Source organism: Anas platyrhynchos, chromosome 11, assembly GCF_047663525.1.
Source record: "Anas platyrhynchos isolate ZD024472 breed Pekin duck chromosome 11, IASCAAS_PekinDuck_T2T, whole genome shotgun sequence".
In the NCBI taxonomy this organism is placed as follows: Eukaryota; Metazoa; Chordata; class Aves; order Anseriformes; family Anatidae; genus Anas; species Anas platyrhynchos.
Genome location: NC_092597.1, coordinates 22006433 through 22024217, shown reverse-complemented (window position 1 = coordinate 22024217; position 17785 = coordinate 22006433). Strand labels below are relative to the sequence as shown.

The following is a 17785-nucleotide window of genomic DNA, read 5'->3' as shown; positions in this document are numbered from 1 at the left end:
TTCATCCCACGGGGTCAGCTCTTCCCTCGCAGGATCTGACCCTTTTTCATCGCCTCCAGCAGGATTTTACCATGCCCTGTGGGAACAAGCAGGCCCAGAACAGATCCTGCTTCCCTTGGGATTTCCCAATTTAAGGCTCTGTGACTGCTTGTAAGACCTTCCCGCGCCCGAAATGACCCAGCAGAGCAACGCTGGCAGTGCCCTCCTGCTCCGGCTGTGTTTTAGACCGGTTGGCTTCTTGTCCTCGTGGCTTCTGGAGGCTCATTTTTAGAAAGTAGGAGCTCGGAGAGCCGTCTGTCTGGCTCGCTCGGCAGATTATGTCCAAGATTTTCGGTAGCTTAGCTATGACCACTGTCTTACTTCCTTCTGTCTGAAGGATGGCCGCCAGATTGGGAAGGCGCACGCATCAGAGCACTGACGCACATCGAGGGAAATCCGGGAGCTGTCTGCTTGGAACAGCTGCTCGCCCTTCTTTTTTTTTTTTGAAAGAAACTAGAAAAAAAAAAAGCAGGACAAAATTGAGCAACAGCGTGGGATGCTTGAGCCACCAGCGCCCAGACTGATCGTCTCCACCCGCTTCGTTTGATAAGGAGCTGGAGCAGCTGGGAGCTGGGAACGTTTTTGGGATGTCCGAGCTCGTGAGGAGCTGTGCACGGGGGCCAGCTCCTCGCAGGAATAATCGGTCAGAATTTAGACTTCCAAATCAGGGAGGGAGGAACGGAAACGTCCTCGGGAGCTGAATTTGTTAGCATTGTTCAGTGGAAAAAGTGCAGGCAGCGTGCTGCTAATTGCAAGGGCTGCATTTTAATGGGTTTCCTCCAGCTCGTGTTGCCCAAGAGGATCGTGTCCACTGCAGAGAGTCCTGTTTCTTTGCAGTACACATCCCCTGTCTTGGTTAACGTTGGAGGGGTGCTTTCAGGCCTAAAATAAGCTTGCCAGCTGGGCCTGGCTTGGAGCTGGTGCGTTTGAGGATTTGGGGAGGCGCCGGCTCCTTGCGAGCTCCGTGCATCTCCCCGTGCTGCCTGGGGGGAGGGCTGAGCAGCTGCTGGGGCTGTAAAAATCCCATCAGAGGTGGATTAATTATTGCCAGTGGTTATCGGAGAGGTTAAAGGCGAGGCATGTGCTGATCCGGTAATAAAGCTGTAGGGGGATAATAAAGGAACAAACTCCAGGCACCCTGGCTGGGCGTTGTGCTGTGGGGGCAGCAGGATCGCTGTCCTTGGGGCAGAGCTGCCACTGGGGGAGGCTCTGGGGTCAAGCTCGCGTCCTACCAAGTAGTTTATGGAATAAGTCACTCTAGGAACTGGCCATGCAGCTTCTTACTGTGTTGAAGGGACACTTCAGCAGTCTAGACAGAGGTGCTGGAGGATTTCCCTCCGAACAGGAACCTGGCAGAAGCCAGAAACCGGAGCGAGTCTCGATGGGAGAGGACAGGGCTTGGGCCTCTTCTTTCCTTTTTTTCCCTTTCGTACCGTAGTTAGCTGGCAGTCCCCCCAAAACCAGTTGGCCGTATTAATTCTTCCTAAGTGAAAGCTTTACATGGGTGTAACTCTTTCTTTTCTTTGGCAGCCAGAACATTTTTATTTCCAATGGCAGAGGGATAGAGCAGAAAAGTCTGTATGTTTTTTTTTTCTTTTTCTTTCGGTGCCATTTCTAGGTAACGGAGCTTCAGCTCACCCAGAGCTTAGAAACATTTCAAGTGGAATTTAAAAAAATAAATGGGGGAAAAGGGACACAAATGCAAACTGGGAATATGGGGCAAGGGCAGCGCTGAGGCTGGCTGGACAGTGGGAGGTGTCTTTGTAACGTGCGAGGGGAGGCGCATTTCACAACTTCCAAGGGCACCCTTGTTGTGTAGCACCCGTTAACCCCAAAGCCTCGTTGCTGGTGGATACGGCTCTGCCAAAGCCCTCTGCGGGGTTAGGAAGCCTTAGGGCCAGCTGTCAATATCCTACAACAGAAAAAACATCCATCAGTTGTCAGGTTTCCTGCGTCAGGGAGTCAGTTTGTGATAGAGGGGGCGTAGGAGAAGCTCTTGCAGCGTGGGGAGGGTGCTGGGTGGCAATCAGCACCAGTGGGATTCCCGGATCCCAACAGACCCGGAGCTGTTGCTGCTCCCTGCTCCAGGTAGGGCTGGAGGAGGTGGCAGGGACAGGATAATGCTGCAGGTCCCGGTGTCTGCTGAGAGCTGGAAAAGGAGATTGGAGTGTGGGGGATGGAGGTGTGGAGCTGCGGTGTCCTGCACTTCTGCTGTACCCCCCTGCGAACATCTGATGGCTCAGCAGGATGCTTCCTCGTGGTGCTGAGCCTCTGGGCAGGGCCTTGCAGCTCTGCTGTGCTCAGCCTGGAAATCCTGAGACTTTTTAAAGCTCCCCGAGCCGTTTTGAGCTCAGGGCTCTTTCCCTTTCCCCCTCCTCGACGTCCCCGGGAGCTGCGGTGGCTTTCGGCAGGGGTGGCGTGTGTGGTCGGCGAGCTGCAGGAAGGAGAGCCCAGTTCAGGAGCCCGAATGCTTGAGGAGAAATAATTGTCCCTAATCTGCCAGCAGATCTAGCTAGGCAGAGGACAGCTCATCACCGCGTTAGCACAAACTGGCTTTCGAACGGAAACGGAGCTGATGGATGCTTTCTAATTATTCCCTCGTGTTGCGCGTGTTAGAGAGCCAGCCTGAGCGCTCTGCCCAGAATTCAGAGCCTTAATTTGTTTGACCTTTCCACTGATGAAGACACAAGGCTCTGTGAATTGCAGTCATCTCCGTTAATTCCTCTATTGTTCTGAGGCTGCAAATGAGCCTGGCCTTCCGCACAGCCCGGCTGGGAGGTGCGTTTTTGGGGACGCCGAGCCGCTGCGTGCCAGGGGCTCATCCTCCAGGCAGGTTGGGTAAAGGAGCTGGGTGGCCAGGAGCTGAGGTTTTCCTTAAATATTCTGATGAAAGGGGTTTCTCTCCCTTTGCACGTCTTTCTTTAGGAATAAGCACTTCTGGCAGGTGGGTTTCGGGTGGAGGTGCCACCCCGCACACACCTGCTTCGACGCAGCGCGGTGCGTTTCAGAGAGCGTATCTCAGGGGGGTGTGATGCTCCAGCGCTGGCTGGAAAACGCTCTTAACCAGCCCGAAACCCCGTTGAAAGCTCACGTGTGATTTCCCCTCGTTTATCAGGGAGACCTTTATCCCTGTCTTCCTTTCATCTTCTAATGAAGAAAAGCTTCAGCTGCCGGTGCCGTCACCCTCACTCCGTGAATCACCGGTGGGTGCAGCCGTCATTTTTGGTAACCAGGAGGCAGACGAAATTGCTGGTTATGATTTGATGTCTTGCCCACAGCACAGCAAGCAAAAGGGATGAATTAGAGACAGGAATAGTAGCACAGCCTTCTTTTTTTTTTTTTTATTCTTTGTGTGTGCAAGAAACCTCAAAGCACATAATAAACTATTGCCGTTTTGATTACCAAAAAAAAAAAAAAAGAAGCTGAATGCGGAGATAAAATAAGAAAACCTCAAGTATAATGGTTTTGCCAGTAATATAAATACATCCCAGAACAAAAGGCTGCAGGGTTTTTTTATAGCTTGTGTTCAGTACACTGGATTGAAGAGAAAATTGGCCGCAGTGTGTTTTTAAGCCCGCACCTCGCTTGCAGGTCCTTGCAGTGCAGCGCCGCTCCCTGCCTCCAGTGAACAAAGAGCCATAAATTCCAGGACCAAAGAGCTCCTTGGGGCGGTTCTGTGCTTGTGGGACTTGTTTGAACCCTTATAAATACATCACGCTGACGTCAGCACTTGAAGTAAAGCTGCTCATCTCCTTTTTGTACGAGGGGTATATCCTCGGCCACAGCCTGGGATCTGCCTCCTTCCCTCAGCCCTTCCCAACCTGCTGCTCCCCACTTCTTGAGGCTCGTCCCGCTCTCTGCTGAGCCCCAGGGAGCTAAACCCGGGTCAGCCTGCCCTATCTGCTGCTCCTCCAGGACCAAAGCAGGATTTCTTTGGCTTCCAGCAGCGGTGGAGCCGTGCGGCCCAGCACCGTGCCTCTCGGGGACATCTGCACCAGCTGCTGCGCTCCACCCAGGGTAAATGGCTGTGGAAAGCAAAAACACTGCTTAATCCCAAATCCCTCCTTGTGCCCACAGCTTGACTTGGAGCTCCTTCGTGGCTGGGGCTCGCATTGCTCCAAACTCATGTCATTACCTCGGCGGCATAAAATATGCAGCCGGACATGTGGGTGCCTGGAGGAATATCGTGTCCCCGCAGCTTCGCCCGTCCACGTTGATGGGGAGGCTGCAGCCTCTCGCCGCCGCTTCCTGGCAGCGTTTAAGCTCGCTGGCTTCGCAGAGCCTCTGACGATGGTTTTTCCACGAGGTGCAGCACACGGCTGTGCCCAGGGCTGGCTGCTGCCGTGCCTCTGCTCCTTTGGAGCTGGGATGCTCGTGGCTGGCACGGCCGCTGCGCTCCCCGCAGCAGGGCACGGAGCTGCAGCCCCACAGGCTCCAAACCTGCTTTTTTTTTTCCATGCAGAGCACGAGGAATGGGAAAAGCAGGCAGGGCTTGTGCTTCAGCAGCAGCTCGCGGAGTGCTGAGCCGTGGCCCCTCCTCGATTTGGCTCGTTTCGTGCTGCATGTCCCACAGGCTGTCGTGTCTCACCCAGGTATCTCTCTATTAACTGAAGGGTTTCAGCCTGGCCTTATTTCGCTCAGGAGAGACGAGAGGGAGGCTCATTTCTGAGCTTCCCCAGAGCTGGTTGGTTAGGGGAGAGGTTCTTAAGTGTACCCCAAAGAGAGGCGTGCAGAAGAGCACCCTGCAGGAAGGACTTATTCTGCCATCTGCCCTGGGACAGGAATTGTTCCTGACACCAGCACTGACCTTCAGCACGACCCAGAGGAAAGGACGGTGCCTTGTATCGGGTCGTCATCTGCAACCATCCTCCCTCGGGCAGCAAAGGCTGATTCTGCTCAGAGGTAGAAAACCAGCACGTTCCTAACGGTGCTGCAGTGAAACAGTGACACGCAGCAGCCTCGCTCTGCTTTATGGACCAGGGAGCACTTGAAATGGAATAAACCTGGCAGTCCCCTTAAAACCGTGCCAGAACACTTTTCAGACTGGGTAAATATTAGCAGCGGGCTGACGAGGGTTGCTTGCAGGCTGCCATCTCCAGCGTCAGCCACCTTGGGCAGGGGGACCTGCGGGGGCGCCTGGCCAAAATTTGGAGGCTCCTTCTCTCCTGGGATGGGGCAGGAGCTGTTGGTCAGGTCCCCGAGGACACAAGGGGCCTTGTATTTAACACGGGCCCTGCTTAAGCCACCGCTCCGGGAGTGGGAAGTCCGTGTTCCTGGTTCTTTGCTTGCCCAGGATGAGGCTGCCAAGGCTTTGAATGCTTTAATTACCATGCTGTGACTCCATCTGCGACCTTAATGAAGATGATGTCTTGAGGGGCGATCTGCTCTCCTCCTCCTTTTGCGCGCCGTGGGTTGACACCCAAACGTTTGCGTTTTTGGCGTTCCCGATTTTGGGGTTTCTCTCTGAAAATGAGAAGAGACTGTGTGAAAATCAAAGGAAGTACAGTAAGTCGTGAGCGCAGTCAGGGCAGAACTTGCACAGCTGCCAAAACGAGGTTCAGATATTTTACTGGGTGATACAAAATGAATGTTTAATTCATCGTGCATAACACTTTAAATAAATATCACTTGGCCACCACCTCGGGAGGATACGTTTGACCATTGACACCTCGTATTCTGGACCTCGTCTCTCGGGCTAGCTTTTACAGCAGTCTGTGCATTTTGGGGAAAATATCTTCCAAAACACAATTCATTCAATCGCCTCTAAGGCGAGTCTTCAGTTTTGTAACACCGCCTTTTAGAGCCTGGAGTTAAAGCGCTGCTTAAAGACAGCCTCCAGGGTTAAAACCGGTTTTATAGGGCAATAAACTGCGGATTCCTGTACGGGATGGCAGCAACGTACAGCTGCTGTGTGCTCGGAACTAAAGCCCTGGATGCTTGGCCCCCGTTTGCCTTTTTCCAGATACGTTTGCTTTTTGCCCCCGTCCCGTGCCATGCCCCGAGGAATTTGCCCCGTGCTCAGCGAAGGAGGCTGTCCTTTAACCGGTGCTGAGCCTGGCTGCACAGGGGATTATTGTTTCCCTTATGAAATTGGGAAATATTATTGTTTAATAATTGTTTTAATGAACAGAGATGCCCATCTCCCTGCTTTGTGTCTGATACCTGGTTCATTTTTGGGACTACCTGGGCAGGGAAGGGCTCGGCGTGCCTGTGGGAGGAAAAAGGATCATCAGCATTGAGAAATTGGGATTTGTGCCTGCTGCAGGGGGTGGGGGGAGCCCCTCTGCTTTTATCAGCAGTGGCTGTTTGTAGCTTTTTAACCTCTTTGTAAGAATTCGGTGGCTGCACGCCTCGGGGCTGCCCTGCAGCGGGGCCGTGGCTCTCCCCCAGCTCCTGGCTGGGACACGCTGCCGGGGAAACCTGCTGCAGGAGCTCCGAGCACCGCTTCCCCCAAGTCTTTCTGCTGCTTGCGACGGTGCCAGGGCTTAAACATCAGGGAAACCAGAATGTTTGCGCTGTGAGCTAATCTGCTCTCTAAAGATGGCAGATAATGTCATAAAATAGCCCAGTGGTGCCTTGCAATTACCTTGCACATTTCGTCATGCTTCTGAAATTTTTGTCTCCTGAAATTGGGACTGTATTTTTAGTTCAGTGCAAGCAAAAATGTCTGGCCAAGAACCTGATATAGTTCCTAGGAAAATGGAAATTTTCCTTTCAATGCCTTCCAGAGCTGTGGGTTTCCTCTGAGCATTAAGCTCCGTTCGTTAGGTCCTGATTACATCCTTGGGCCTGGGCTGTGTACGGCTTGGATTCGCAGTTCTTTCTATGGCTGGTTTGAGCTCTTCCTTGCTTTTTTAAAAACCAAAACACAACCTAGGCTTTCATTTTAGCAGCACGTAAGCATAGTTATTTAGCGGGCAAGAGGATAAAGATCAGATTCTTTTGTTCACTGCCGAGGCTTACAGTTTATTATCATTTTTTTCTTCGTGGCTGTGATGAAGAAATTCACACTTTGAGAACCCAAACATCACAGCAGGGTGAGAGTTTTGGTAGCATCCAAGGGAGGAAGGGTAGAGAAAAGCAGTCTCGTTCGCCAGCAGAGCACTTTTGGGTTTGACTTCGTTCAACAATGACACAAATTGGTGCGGCTCTTACAGACCTGCAGCTTGGTGACTTCCCACAGGGCTCTGCCCGTCGTCCTGCAGCTCTCAGGCCCCAAATTTTTACCACCAAGCACGAGGGGAGCAGAGCAGATGGGCTCAGTACCTGATGTCCTTTCCAGACCATTCCCAGTCTCAGCACCACATGGGAGCCGCCTGCAGGATGAGGATCAGGAGGGTGCTCTGGGTAGGGTGGGGTTATTATTTTTTTGATGCGTGCTTTTTGACCGTGTGGGGTTGTTCTACTTTCCCAGTGTGTTTTAGCCCTTAGACAAAACCTGGCTGCTCATCCTTGCTGCCAGAGGACACTGCTTTGTGTAACGGGGAGGCAACAGGCACCAAAGGTGCTGCTCCTTCTGGCTGGGGCCATGACGCCCCAGTTCCAGCTGTAAATCCCTTGTAGGAATCCTACAGGTGGCAAATCCCAGACCAGAAGCACAGGCAGACAGCACAACAGCTCCTGTAAGTCACGCCTGCCTGTTGTCTCCTCACCATCCCACGTCCAGCAGGGCAGAATCCTTCCCGATTTAGCGGATTTAGTGGGGTTTGTATGCGATTTCTGGCGACGTGCTTCAAATTAGTCCTGGTGCTTTACTTCCTAGGCTTCATTAAGCTTGTGGTCTGACCATCTTGTGGTAGCCACTCCCAGCAGTTTACTGACTACTCATTTTAATATCCGGACATAGATTTCTTCAATATCCTGCGATGCATTTTTCAGTGCTTTTCTGGATAAGGCTAATGCTAACCAGTCTGTGATGCACCAGGCCCCCGAGCTACATTTGAAGGTTAGCATAATGCTTTCCATCTTGCTTCTTTACGCAACACGGACTGCTGTCGTGCTTCTTTTTGGGACATCAAGTACCCAAAAGGAGGGTCTTGCATAAGAAGGACCAGAAGATTACACAGCGGTGCTGCAAGCCTGCCTCTCCTGGTCCGTCACCGTGCCCTTTCCCTTCCACTCTCTCCCTGCATCTTTGCCCATCCTTTGCTCCTCTTTTTTTTTCCATCTATGTGAAATATCATAACAGCGAACTGTTTCCATGGAGAGCAAAATGCCCTGGAGATCATCTCCGTATTCTTCTGGCTTAAAGTGCTGTAGAAACAAATGCAATACCCAAGGAAAGGAAAGATTCTGTCCTTTGACCATTTGCTGGGGAAAAATATTGCACTGAACAGATTTGGCTCGATTTATTCAGTGTTCCTGTAGTACTTCTGGATTAAGACACGGGAAGGTAGAAGGCAACTATTCCACAAGTTAAGAGGTTGAATTTCCCTCCGAGACAGAGGGACATCGCTCACTGGTGTCTATTCTAGACCAGGTGTAGATTCACCTTCTCAGAAAAAAAAAAAAAAAAAAAACAGAAAAAATCCTTTGGATATATTCCCGTTACATTAAAAATATAAAAGAAGTCCGTTCCCTTGGGCATTTGACAGGAGGCCAGCCCTCAGAGGCCAGCTGAAGACAGGGAGACAGGTTTCTAACATCTGTTAGGGGTGGGTGGATTTTATTTGACTCTGGCTCTTGCATCGAGGCCAGGCAGAGGCACGGCGTGATGGGAAGCACGGCCCAGCATCCACACACTGCCCCGCTGGCACTTCGATTAAAAACCCCACAAGCAGTAGCTCCTACTGTAGGCTTCACAGGAAAATACTGATAACGCTGGATTTGGCATCCCACATCAGGATTTTGCTAACGAACACGTCCTTGCCAGGCGTCCTTGAGATCATTCACCCCGTCGTGACCCTCAGAGTGCCTCCGAGCCCTGCCGGGTAAGCTGCATGGAGCGGAGCTGTGATTTTAGGACACAGCCACGCCGTCGGTGCCCACCTTGCTGCTGGCAGGGGATGAGCAGCACACGCCTGTTTGCTCGCCGGCGTCACCTCAGAGCCCTTCTTAGCTCCAGCTCAAAACCGCACCGAGCTGGGAGCGACCTGCCGGTCGGATGATAGAAGGGTATCTCAGAAGGGCACTGAGGCGACGGCAGCAGAAAGTAGTCCTGTGTGTCCCACTGAAAGCCCCATTGAAGGGCTCTGGCTCCCTCGCGGACGTGCCTTCGTGGGACAGCAGCAGAACACAGTCCCCAGCCATGCACCCTGCCCGATGGCCCGGCTGCCTCTGAACCGCGGCGATTTATAACGCCCCGAGGAAACGTGTGCCCCTCTCAATGCTGCTTTAAGCTGTCAGGCCGTAAATTGTCTTGGTTCGGGAGCTACTTCAAAGCAGCCCTGCCTTCCTGCAGCAAGGAGAAGTCTTTTTGGCAGCCCCAGCACAAGTCATTTGCTATTCATGAGTCAAATCCCTGAAACGTCCTCGATCAACAACTAAATATGGGTCAGAAGAAGACAAGGCATCGCTGTCTGGCGAACCAAGCCGCTCACCCCACCAGCCTTCTCCATCACTTGGCAAAAGCTGCTTCTGCTTTCTCAGCGATGGCTTTTCCCCCCTCCCTGCCTTTCCCCAAAGGGGTTGGACTTGGCCCCGTGGTCAGACCCGCTCCGATCCCCTTGGCTCCCTGCTCCTCCCATCGCCCTTTCTCCTACACGAGGGACAAGTGGTGATATGGGGTAAGGGGAAGTCACAGGTGAGGATGTTAAATTCCTCAAAGCAAACTGCTTTCCACTTCCAAGGGGGCTGCAGCCCCCATGGTGGAGGGAAGAGGAGGCAAACACCATCTGGGTGCTGATGGGGACGTGTGGGCTGCGGGCTGTCTGCTGGAGGGACAAGGGACCGAGCAGTGGTGTCCACAGGGACCAGGCACAAATTTTGGAGCCGGGTTCTTTCTCCCCACACTGCAGCTGCAGCAGCTCGGTCCCAGCCAGCAGAACGAGCCGTCCTGCAGCTCAGAAGCAGAGGAGCAAAGAAAAACCCAAGAAGGGACCAAAAAACCCTGCCTGTGTGCCTGGCTGGTGGTCGAAGGAGAGCTCGGTGTGCTGTAGGACTGGGAAATCCTTCCCAAAGCTTGGGAACATTTGTGGCAGGGTTTTTTTTTGTTTTGTTTTGTTTGTTTCTTTGTTTTTCCATTTCCAGCGCTGCCTAATGCAGTAGCCTTCAGCATAACCACGTTTCTCTCGCTATCCACATCTGCTTTAATCGAGGGCGGGACAAAAGCAGCAGGGGCAGCAGCATCTCCTGTCCCTCCGGGGCAGGTTGCAGGCGAAGGTGAAGCCCGGCAGCTCGGAGGTGAGCCCGCAGCGTGGCCAGACCGTGTGTAATGCCAGAGGCACTCGGCTCCGGCCCTGCGCTGCTTGTCACTTCTCCAAGCCGTGCCAGACAGCCAGCTCGCAGAAAACCTCAGCCCATATACAGCCAGCCAGCAGCACTCCGCGAAATCTTTAACCATATTTGAACTAACGGGCGGACTTGGATACCGCAAGGGGGAAATGCCAGTCTGCCTGACAGCTCGTTTTCATAACGAGAAACTTCTTCCACCGACGGCAGGACAATAAAAGCTGTGGCTGCGCAGAAAGATGGGGCCTTCCGTATGGTTCAGAGTGTATAGGAACAGCAGAAGAACGGGCTGGTCCCAAACCTGTGCACGTGCAGCCCTGCTTTTCACCCCTTTCGCCGCTTTTCACCCTTTTTTGGGGTGAGGACCCCACGAGTCCCAGCAAAAGGAGGCTGGAGGCTCTGTTAGTGATAGATACTTTCTCCTGAAGCATGGTTTATTTGAAATACACTGTTCCTTGTGCAAACATAAGCAAGTAATAAATGTAGGTGACCTTTGTAGTTCGAGCTCTTACTGCATAATTTATGGGGCTTTTGACGTACAGGGCACAAAAGTCAAATTCTTGAGAGATCAGCAGCCCTCCGAGTGGGCAGGCTTCCCCTGCTGATCCCCTGGATGACCAAGGAGCCATATTTTTTATAACCAAACTATCAGGGAGTGCACTTACAGGCGTTGTGTGTGTCTTAGATAGCAGAAGGCTCGGAGGCAGAGCCCTCATTGTGGCATTTTACCTCAGCTTTGGCAGCGCCGCATTAATTTAGCCAGGGCACACCCGTTTGCTTTGACAAGACAAAGCGCAAAGTTTGCTTCTCGGCTCAGCACACAGCAGCGGGCAGGCTTAAAGTCCTGTGTGGTAATGATACGAGCACAAAAAAAAAAAAAAAGACAACAAAACGCTTTCGCAATCATGGCATCTGACTGTGGAAATTCTGTCTCCGGCGGCGGCGTTACTGCGCTCTGCTCTTTACCAGCGCGCCCTCTGAAGCGGCGTTAGGCCCGGGCCAGGCCTCAGCTGTAAGATCCTCACGGGCTGACTGAAACATGTGGGCTTCTCCACATAAAACAAGAGTTTGTGGCTTCATTTCCCTCCCCTGCTCTGAGCAATTATTAAACAATTCTCCTGGCAGCAAAGCCCGCACGCGTTTCACACACACGCCTCAGAACAATGCCGCGCGGCTTCGGCCACCCCTGGAAATCGTCACCCTGTGCCGCCCCCACTGCGAAACGAGCTGGGGATCCAGCCCAGGCCCTTTCGGACGCCCTTCGAGCCAGCTCCAGAGATGGTGGATCTGGCAGAAAAGCAAAACTGAACACGAAGAGCCCACCCGAGCTCGCGGGCCGTGGCAAGAGGCCGGCTGAAATCACTGGTGCAGGCCATGGGTGCTAAAACCCTTTGGGGTGCCGGGGCTGTGTAAGGAGCCACGCAGCTCCTTCTTCCCATCCACTAAGGGGAAGAAAAGGGTCGTGTTCTTTTAAAATCACGTTTAATTGAGGAAGGATGGAGGAGCGAGCTCCCACTCAGCTGCTGGCTGCCTGCAGGGGAGTCCCGCTGGCTGCAGCCCTGTCAAGAAGCCCGGGAGGCTCTGTGGTGCCGGCTGCTCCCGCTCGGAGCCCTCCAGCAGGGGGTCATGGGCCTCGCCAGGGGGCTGGTGTGGAATTATTCACTGGCCCTGGTGCCTTGCAATCAGCCCTGATCGATGCTGGTGTGGAAGGGGGTAAGGTTTGGAAAGCAGCCCCTGAATTACGACCCTACAGCAAGCGGCATCGCAGCCCCCGTGAGGACATGAGGCAGCTGTGGGGAGGGCTTGCTAGCAGAGACATCAGAAATCTAATAAATTCCCAGTTTTCTGTCATTTTTCGTTAGCCAACGCTGCTGGCAGAGGAGTGGTGTTGCCATCAGTTGTCAGAAAAGGATTTCCAAATGCAGTTGTGAAAGATGCTCCAGCACGTCGGGACGGCTCCTGGCAGGGCGCGGTGCAAGGCTGCAGCTCTGACATGCAGGCGGTGCAGTTGGCTCTGTCCCGGTGGTTTTATTCAGCATTCCCCTCTTGCCCCCCTCTAAAAGGTATATTCCTGCCACGAATCTTTACAAGGGATCAGAAGCAGCAGGTGTGGGCTGTTGCTGTAGGAAAAGGCAGCCGTACCCCTCCTCATCTCACACAGTGCTGCCAAGGCTGCAAGCACCAAAAGTCTTGAAAATGGATCTTTTTTTTTTTTTAATACCCCCCCACCTGCTTTCTACACCCAGGGAAGAGCTGCAGCAGCAGCTATGGTGAGGCCAAAGCTTTTCCTAATTAAACTCCCTGTAATCTGCTGTGACAGCCCGGACCTGTAACCGTGACATTACCACCACGTCCCCTGGGCACCGTGTACATGCCCAGGGCTGGGGGCACCCAAAAAAGCACACATTAACCCAGAAAATATTGCGGGTGATGTGGGCAGAGCAGGCAGGGCTTGATCCTGCAGTGGTTCTCACAGAATCTGATGTTAGCAGACCCTGAGACCCTTTCAGATGTGCTCTCCAGCATTGCCCCAGCATTATTCCTGCTGCTGCAATGATGCCGGGCTACGCAGGCTGCAGCTGAGGTTCTCCAAGCAGAGGGTTTCTGTCCCCCCCCCGGCATGCAGAAGCTCAGGGTGGCCTCGCCAAGTGCCTTGGGACCAAAGCGGCTCGTCATCCAGCGTGGCTTGTAACTCTTACAAAATCCTTGGATGTGGAAAGCAGCTCCCTGAATCTTTGAATTCCACGAACAGAAGTATTTCTAAATGATTACATTACTGCCTCTTGAAAACACATGGTGGAAAATCACACAGCGGTCCAGAAGAGGTCTTCTCTTCTGCAGTCTCTGCTCAGAGGAGACCGCATCCTTTTACAGCATCCAAGGAAACATTTGCCAGGGTGTCAGAAGCTTTCTGCTCATCATCTCCAAGAAACGGCCCCGCAAGGGTCATGTGCAGCTCCTCCGAAATCCTAACACTCTGCATGAGAAAGAGCAGATACAGGCTCCCAAGGCTGCGCCTATTTCTTTCCCGGGCCTGTTGAAAGTCCTAATGAAAACCAAGTTTCTCTTGTGCTCTGCCTGCACCGCCGAGTCGAAAAGCGAGGAGTTGACAACAAGGAAAAGAAATCCCGAGACGCAGTTTTTTGTTGGTGGGGAAGTAATTTGGCGTCATCCCCGCATCTGGCCTTTAAACGAACACATCAGCAGCGAGTCGCTGTGCTCCTGCTTCCCTTCGGGTCTGGGTCAGAGGCAGCCCCCCTGTGCTGGAGAGGCAGAGCTGAATCATTTGCCCCGTGGGTCAAAGCGATGTGCTTTTCACCAGGACCCGACATTTGGGAATTCAGCTCGAAACAGATTCTGAGCACACTTTCTCAAGCAATAGCCACGATAATTACTCATTAGCACCTATCATGTTTTGCTTCCTTAATAGCCGGGGGATAGAACATTTGTTAATACTTAGTGGTGTTTTCTTGGGGTTTGTTTCTGTTAAATCAGAACCTTTTGGAAGCAGAGCCCGCAGTTGCAGGCAGATCTCCTAAGGCCTGCAGTTGCATCTCCATATCCCAGAATGGCACGGTCATTTTTTCTTGGTTTCTTCTGGGGTACAGAAGGCTTCCAGGTTAGATTCTGGTTTATTCTTTAAAAACAAAGCCCATATCTGTGGGTCAGATACACCCACGGGGAAGGACATTTCACAAAATGGGCAAGGTCTTCTCTTGAGAGTTGCCCGTGGTGGCACTTGTCTTTCTTCTCTCCTTCAGGTCAGCTCTGGTTCATCTCGTCCCCCCTATCCACAGGAGGACAGCTTGCTTCCCAGCTGAGAGGTCCGGGCTCCTTTATCCTTGTTTAGCTGAGGATGAAGCTCTCTGTTTAATGCAGGCCAGAAAGAGCGAGGTTCTCCTCCACTTGGCCATCTGCAGGTCTTGGGTAACGAGACTGTTGAGCTCGAGGCCAGAGGTGAAGTGCACGGTGCCAGCTTTGAAGGCACATTCACATTTGCAACTTTTCTCCTTTTTGTGGCCGAGTTAGACTCACTTGGTTTGAGAAGCTCTCAATGAATAGATATTTTTAAGCTTTTTTCTTGCTTCAGTGAGATAGCATTTAAGGGCGGTTGTGTAATTAAACAGCTACTTGGTATTGTTAACAAAAGATTAAACTCGGCAGCGACTCTCCTAACTCACAGATGCCTTGGGAATTCAATGACCTTGAGTTTGCTGCACTTGAATCTTGCCTTGGACACTTGGCTTCCTTTCCCAAATGCTTTGCAGAGGCGAGCGAGGCTCTGCGAGGCTGCGGGGTGAAGCAGGCGCCTTTCACCCGGTGCCACGTAAGAAGAAATTGTGCTGACCGAGTGCATTTCTCGCTCAGAGCATGCCCTCGGGTCACGGCGGATCACATCTGGGGCTGCCTCTGCTCCTCTGGCAGCCAGCTGTGGCAGTTTGGGGTGCTGGCTGCTCGGGATGTTTGGCAGAGGTTCTTAGTTTAGGAGATGGAGCAACGGGAAGCAGTGGTGCGTGATGGCACTGGTGTGAGAAGTGACTTGGCTGAGGGATCGACTGGGAAGGAAGCCCCGTGTCCCAGCCTGGTGGCATCTCTTGCATCCCTTCCTAAATTTTGGCATTTGAGGGGATTACGGGGCCAAAGGAGTGGCCAAGTTGTCTGGAAACGAGCACTTACCCCTTCCTTCCCCGTGTTTCCTCCCACCATAACTGCCCAGGAGCATCTCCAGTCACGCAGTGGCTGGCTGTGGGACTGCACCTCGGGATTTAAAGCAGAAAGGCTGGCGGGATAAGAACCTCGTGGCTGCAGAGCTGTGTTCGGAGAGGTCCCTGCTGGCTGAGGAAGCAGGGGGCTGGCAACCTGCTGTGGCTAATTGCCCCGAAGTGGCAAAGCCTGATGATGAGCAGTGCCCCCGCGGGGGAACAGCCCCTTGCCAGCTGCCCACGGGTATCTCCTCCCGGCTAGGTGACACGAGCCAGGTTTTTCAGGCTTTAATTAGTTTGGCTTTGTATTTAAAGCCCATCTCGGGCATTTCGAAGGCTGCCGTACGACATGTCTTGTCCGCGAGTGCTTTTCATGAGACTTGTGGGGCTGTGTTTTCTGGGCTGTGGCAGCACAATCTGGAGCTGTGAGAGAAAGCCCTCGGGGGCTGATCCGTGGCTGCAGGCCAGGTTCTGCATAAACCGGTCTTATTTTTTAAGTCCATTTTCTCCGGTACACTTTTTTTGGCCTGCAAAAGACTTCTTCATTTAAAACGAAGAACATAACACTCTCTCTTTCAGTTGGTCTTCTGGCCGGGAGCCAGGAGTGCCCACAACAGCTGTACCACAGTTTAAACCTTCAGTCTCTAATGGTTTGGGGAACATTAGGGTTTTTAAGGCTTCAACAGGTCTAGAGTAAATAGTGATCAATAAAGAGTAGCTCTTCTTTGTATCCTTACGCTCTCGGCGCTCCGCACTAGAATAAAGCATGCTTAGAATATAATCACTGCAAAATTAATATCCGTGAAAGGCTCTTTTTTTTTTTTTTTAGGGAATCACAGAGAAACCTGTTTCCCTGAAAGATGAGTTTGCAAGAGTTCAGCGAGCAGGAGCCGGGTCAGAGCCATGTGAAAGCTGGCACGTAATGCCCCGAGACACGTGCCCTGGTGTCACAGCCCATGGGGAGCTCCGAGCTGCTCCGGGGCAGGGACAGCAGCTTGCAGGGATCCCTGTCTCTTCCATCTCCTGCTGCCCACACATCTCTAGTCGTAGGGTTGTGTAAATGTCTGGTCGCTGCCCTGCTTCCCATGAGCTTCACTCAGCGCTTGGCTCCCTGCAGGTGTCACCTCCTGGGCTGGAGCAAGGTGGCCAGCATGGAGCAGACATCTCCGGTCCCAGTCGCTCTGGGTTGGAGCACTGGGAAAGTCTCGCGGAGATTTATTTTATTCTCAGCTCAGATTTCCAGCTTTTGGAAGAGGCAAGAAGTGCTACTGAGCGCTGAGAAGTGAACCTGCCTGGCCAAGGGGCTACTCCTGCATGGCAAGCCACATCTTGGAAATACTCCTGCTAATTTTCTTTTGCTAGGGGTTCCTATCGGGACTTCCACTGGGAAGTTTCATAACATTTTCCTACCCATCAGTATCCCATTAAAACTTTGTTGTGTAATCTAAAAGCCTTTCTGCTTTCATGGTTTCCTCTCGCAGCTAATTCGGAATGCCCTAGATGGCAGTTCTGGAATAAACGCACTCAGGCTGCATGGTCTTGATTTTGGTTTTGTATAAATTGAAAACAAGATCTGAAATTAAACCCCATTGTCCGTTTCCCTTTAAATAATAGTTGCCTAATTATGAGTTTTAAGAATATTTATCTAATGCTACAATGCCCTGGAAAGCTTGTGCCTGTGGTTGTAGTTAAAATGTCGATGAGATCTCCTGCCTGTTACCAGGCACATTTTATTCGTAGTGCTATATATATTTTATATATATATATATATATATATATATATATATGTTGTGTTGCAGATCAGTGGAGTCAGGACAAATATACATGGGGGTACTGCAGTTTTTGTGGCTTTCTCTTGCTATGTGAGCTCTCCGTTGTAATAAATCGTGCTTCCTGCCTAAGTGCAAGTGATCTGAGGTCTCCGAGAGCCCTTAGCCCAAGCAGCAAGGGTCAAAGTGGATGAAAAATAACGTGTTAGTAGCAGAGGAAGCAGCACAGGGCCACCAGTGATGAACAGGGTGCAGGTGAGTGGCAGAAGAGGCTGCTCGGGAAAGCCTGAGCACGTCTCTGCTGTACGCAGGAGCACACAGCCAGCCCCTGCCTATGGCACTCTTAAATCCTGCACTCTTAAATCCTGGGCGGCTCGTTTGTGCTGTGCCAGGAGCCCATAGCCAGGAGCTTCTCTCTCAGCCACGTGGTGGTATGATATTAATAAGAGGCAGCCTCTGGCCCGAATTGCTTCCAGGCAGCAGGAGTCACTCGGGGGAGAGCGGGCAAGAAGGTGAACGGGGGCAGGAGTGGAGATGGGGAGGGCGAAGAGACGTGGAAAAATGTGCTGGCATTCTCAGCCCAGCTGAAATCCCCCCCCAAAATGAATGACATTTGCTCAGATTAAAACCCAAGCACACGCAGGTTGCTCCTGCGCTGCCTGCAGTGACCGCTGAGGTTCAGGTCGAGGGATGTGCACAGCTGGGTCCTTGGGGCAGCGGCGATTAAACCCAGGTGTCAGCTTGTCCCGGGGGTTCTGTGTCTGTCCACAATAATGGGAAAAATGCGATCAAGGGCCTAATAAAACAGGGCCTCTGCGGGGCCCGAACAGCTGGGAGGAGCATCGCTTCCCTGCCTGAGAGGGGGCCTTTCTGTGCCTGTGCTTC

At 52.4% G+C, this 17785-nt stretch overlaps 1 protein-coding gene across 1 annotated transcript in view; it reads left to right on the top strand.

Annotated features, from left to right (window-relative positions):
• The window catches only part of CHSY1 (chondroitin sulfate synthase 1), a 56513-nt gene that overhangs the window by 34253 nt on the left and 4475 nt on the right, over nucleotides 1–17785 (top strand). The window lies entirely within an intron of this gene.